At 35.1% G+C, this 5,375-nt stretch overlaps 1 non-coding gene across 1 annotated transcript; it reads left to right on the forward strand.

Annotated features, from left to right (window-relative positions):
* Positions 1-513: 513 nt before the first annotated feature.
* On the forward strand, positions 514-631 carry LOC129409309 (U5 spliceosomal RNA). The gene has a single exon (XR_008632353.1). It is a non-coding gene; the product is annotated as a U5 spliceosomal RNA (small nuclear RNA).
* Positions 632-5,375: the final 4,744 nt, after the last annotated feature.

Consider the following 5,375-nt stretch of genomic DNA (forward strand, 5'->3'; position numbering starts at 1 on the left):
TGGACTTTGATTAAAAGAAAGGCCCAAGGTTAACAGGACATCTGTTATCAAATCTGGCCCCAGATTACACAGCCTCATCTCTCCCTCTCTCCACAGTAAACGATGTAATTAAAGAGACCAAAGTAATACACAGGCCTGGCCCAGCAAGACCTTTAGGGTTTTAGTGTGACTGTTGCTTTTTATAGAACAAACCGATGCATCAGGAAGTGAATTCAGCGAGTTAGACCTGTGCAAATCACTGCACTGAGGTGAGAAATGTTAAGTTGCATTGCGCATTGCGTAACTTTTTTGGTGGAGGAGCTGTCAAATGCTTTTTCTCCAAAGAGATGTTATTGCTTTGTCTGGAATGTTTCACAGTAAGATATTAAACCTTACAGGTTACAGGTCAGATCCCCTCACAGTCATAATGTCTGCTTTTTGTAGGTATTTTTAAGCTATAAAACAACCTGTAATTTAATAAAGGTAAACTACATAGGCAGAGCAACAGCATGTATCCACAGAAACAAGCAAGTGACTCTTGTTTCTCTTCAGATCATACAAATCTTTAGCCTTTAACTAAAGATTTCCATGGAAGGGAACAAAAAGAGATCCTCTATTTATTTTTTTATTTTTTTTTTTTTCCACAACAGGGCTTAAGAAGGAGAGAAAAAAAAAAAAAAATGAAAAAAAGAAACAAGCAGGTGATGGACCCCCAACCAAAATGTTTCACAGTGCACTTTTAAATGAATTTATCAATTTATTTTTGGGTTCATCTGGCATGATCTGATCCAGGACAACTGAAATTAAGACACAATTATTTAGATCACAGAATGTCCGCAAAAACTGTGACTTGTATCTATAGTTTAGACAAAGCTGGTCATTTATTCATTGGAGTGTTGTTGGTTGCATTTGTAAATTATATCGGACATTTTTTTTTACATCTTACAAACTGGTCAACATGGATGGACATTTGTGACACAATTGCAATCAGTTCAGTGGTATAAAATGTATTGCAATAGCAGATCAGGGTAAGTTGAGTTAAAAATATACACCGACCCTAACTTATTCCAGTAAACAGATGCATTTTTATTGATGTAAAAGGGACATTATTTGGACACAGTAGCTCACACATCACAATAAATATGTAAACAAACAGAAAAAAATAACATGGTAATAATACATTAAAAGTAAGTAGCAAAAATAATAACAGGCTAGTGTCAAATAAGACATAATTATATCAATGTATAAGTAAAAATAAAACATAAGAAAATAATAAGTAGCCCCTCACTATGGCACAGATAGTTTAAGTGTTGAAGACAAATCCATGCATTCCACATTAGCTTAAACATTCTTTACCTCTGCTTGTGTTGCGTCAGGTTCAGGGGTTCAGTGTTATGACATAACTGTCAGAGAGCACCTCAGGGTGACTCCAAATATAATTTACGGTCTCTGCTGCTGTTTTCCCACGCTCTCCGCTCCATGAGATGACTCCATTGTCTCTTTGCGGCATGTTTGACAGTGTTTTTGCAAAGGTGGTCCTCACAACATCCACTGTGAGTTACACCCCAGTGGACCATGTCAGTGTCTGATCACTGAAACTAAATAAAGGTGCATTGTGTAACTTTTTTGGTGGATGGTACGTCACCTTCTTGTTTCTAAATATGTCACTGCTCTGTCTGGAACACAGTATGACATTAAACAGCTCTACCTTACAAAACACCTACAAAAAAAAGACATTGTGACTGTGAGCGTGGTTGACTTTCCACAGACCTGAACTGTAACTTGGTCTGGTTTGGTCTCAAGAAGATAGAAAGGTTTAATATAATTTTGTGAATTAGTAAATTGTCACATCAAATATATATTTAAAGCACTTTCATTATGTTGAAGTTTTGTCATCCAGTATTTGTCATCTAGACTTTGTATTGAATTGGTATCTTTTTGATTACAACTTTCAAACTTTGATATTTTTGATATTTTGAGCGTGGTTGCTTCTCCACAGATCTGAACTTGATATTTTGAAGTTCAGATCTGTGAACTTCAAGCAATAGCATCTCCACAAAGAAAAGCATTTGATAGATCCTCCATCAGAAAAGATATTGCACCTTAAATACTTAAATATATAAAAAATATAACATAGAAAATGTCTAAAATGTTAAAATGTAATTAATTTTATTTCTGTATTGCCCAAAGTCTTTCAAAAAAAAAGACAAGCAGAGCCAATTCACAAAAACAAGCAAATGAAAACTGTCCCACAGCACCCCTTGTCCTTAGACCCTCGTTAATCCAGTGGAAAAAAGAGAAAAAACACAGTGAAGAAGAAACTTCGTGGACGATGTAATGCCAACCCGAATGGTGGATGGCAAGCTTGAAGATACCCACTAAAAATACAGTATTTCTGGATACCTGGGGAGGTTGTTAGAGAGAGTTCAACACTGTACAGAATTTTGCTCAGAGTGTAAAATGAAAATGAAACAAGACAAGAGTGTTGTACAAATCTGGAGCTAAGTTTGTACCATCAAAAATATTTCAGTTAGTAATGTTGCTGTAACTTAGATTGGACATTGCACTAAACTTTACCTTTGTTTCATTACGTGTTTGAACATCTTCTTTTATGATTAATGATTGTTTTAATTACTGCTTAAACAAATACTGCACCCTTAATGCCACCGTATTCTTTTTAATCCATGCCAAGCCTAAAAAAATACTATAACAATCTTGTTAGTTAACCTCTAGTCACACCTATACTGTAAGAATAGTGCACCATGTCTCTAGGAATGTTTCTCTTCTAGTGTTGCAAAGCCAGTACAGCTTAAAGTTACACAAGTACAAAAACAATTAGTCAAAGAACGTGACTTTAGATACAGGTCACAGTTTAAGTCAAGTCTAAAAGAAACTAAAGCTCATAATATCATCAAATTACGGCCTAAATAACATTTTCAGAAATATTTTGAAGTTGCTGAGGCCCTATTACTTCACATTTCTGAGTACCAAATGGTGTAAATGCATGCTTAGAATCTATTCAAACTTGGGTTAAAATATGAATTCTAAAAGGGCTTAAGTGATTTGTGCAAGAATATATATATTTGTAATGATTAAACATTTGCTTTAGTGTTTTCTCTATTCATTTTGAGACTTATTTATTTAAAGGGCTCAAATTACACTTTCTGAACTCTGTTATAATGTTGTTTTCTCATCAAAAACATACCTAGAGTTGTGTTTTGTTTAATTCATACATGTTTAACACCAAAACCCTGCATATTTAGGCTGTGGTATTTTCTCAAACAGAAAACACTCTGTTCCACCTTGTGATGTCATGTGGTAATACACGAAATGCTCCACTGTGTTTTTAAACTCTATACACATTCACTAACATCATTTGGATGATTTCAGCCCTGGAATTGACCACCTGTACTAAAGAAAAGAGTAAAAGGCAACTGTTAACATGAAAACTACAGCTTCATGACATCACAGATTAATAATAAAAGATTACTAAAACATTTGTGAATGAAGCAAAACAGTACACCAGGTCTGTTTTGATTGAAGTAACAGCATTACAACATAAGAATCTATTTTATGTAATATAGGATCTTCAGTTTAAATTGGGGTCTATTTTTGCCTCTTGTAAGTCCCCCTTAGCTCCATAACCCTTGTAACCATGCATGATGTGTGCACACGACAGAATAAGGCTGTTTGTGTGAGTGTGTGTCCCTCCCTCTCTTTGCCAGAGACACTCAATCAGTCATTTTCTGTGCAGTATGCTTCCAATCCCAGTCAACAGCTGGCCTGGCATTTAGCACACATGAGGATTAGAGGCGCTGGTTTAGTTAAGGGCTCAACCCAGACCACTGCCACTGCTACACTTATTATGACACCAGCACCTCTCCAGCACACTGTTTATCAATAGGTTTTATCGATATGAAGCAAGCTCTGTTATTCAAGTTAGACTGAACTTTATTTTAACAAAATCTGACCAGAAAAAGCTGGTTTAGTTGGAACTACAACAGAGGAGCTGATTCATGTTCATAAATAATTCTCTCGTACATAAAATTATACAAGATACCTAAACTGGGCCATGAAAACTTGTCTTTATCACAGGCTTTAAATAATTTTGTACTTTTTCAGATGAAGCTCCAAAATCCTACATAGCGTTCCATTAATAGTAAATTTTGTGTGCATTGTGTCACCATGGTAACCACCCCCAGCATGATAAATTGTCATTGCAAATTATCAGTACTGTTAGATTTTACATTTTGTACCCCTTAAGTTAACATAAATAAACTCTTAACTAATAATAAACTGTATACAATTTTGTTTTCATGTAATTAAGGTAAATATGTTTTGTCAGAATACATACTAGTATATTTCATAAAATCAGCTCTTAAGGGTGAATTGAAACTGATGTCTGCTGTTTCATTCCCTCGCAGAACAGGTAGTATGCGAGTAGCATGCTAGTTGGTGAATAATTGGAATACATTAGGTACTTGAGCAATACCTTTGGACCTCTAAAATTAACTAGCTGTGTTTTACAGTTTTTAATTGAAAACAAACAGTATGCAGTATAAAAATGATTACAAAATCTGATGAAATTTGTGTATGTTTTTTTTTTTTAGTTGGAATCAAAACAAGAATGTATTATGAGTGCAAAAGTACATACTGTTGCTGTATTAACTGTATCTGTGGGCTGTTGTTGCTCAATATATCTTGATAAACTTTTTTTTCTCTTACTCCACTGCATTTTAAGCATTTTTTATTCATTTCATAATTTATGTCTGTCTATCTGACCGTTGGACTTAAAGTAGGATTATGGAAATATCTTCTGATGAAATCCAGTTATGTGATTTCTCAGTCTAAACTGAGTGAGTACTGCAGTACAATCCTCTAAATTCCTCCAAAACTATAGAACTATACTTGAATATAGTTACTCAAAATTTGTATTCTCGATACATGTATTCAGTTACTTTTCATCATTTCTCTCAACATTCTTCCTGTAAAGTGTCAAAAGGTCTGGTTTATACTATTGTCCAGAGACCAGTTGCAAGACAAACATGAATTTATCACCCCTTACAGCTGCAACATTAATAATCATAAGTAGAAGTTATCTTAAGAATGTATTTGCTCAATAATGCTTCTTTCCAAACTTCACTCTCCCTCCACCACTCTCCCTCAGGTATGCTGTTTCTCTTTCAAGGGTGTGTTACAAAGTTAAGGTGCATTTCCTGCGTGCACAAAAAAAAAAAAAAAAAAAAAAATATTGTGTGGCTTGAACTGCATTTCCCAGCGGTCCACACCTCCCATTGGTCAACATTAGAGCTTCATTTGCATAAGGGGGGAGTGTCCAGAGACAGCACTGGGGATGAATGACTGGTTCAAGTCAGACTGCAATAAGGCTCGGGAGT

This window comes from Boleophthalmus pectinirostris, unplaced genomic scaffold (genome assembly GCF_026225935.1).
Source record: "Boleophthalmus pectinirostris isolate CB_2022bp ecotype Guang Dong unplaced genomic scaffold, ASM2622593v1 HiC_scaffold_19, whole genome shotgun sequence".
Lineage (NCBI taxonomy): Eukaryota > Metazoa > Chordata > Actinopteri > Gobiiformes > Gobiidae > Boleophthalmus > Boleophthalmus pectinirostris.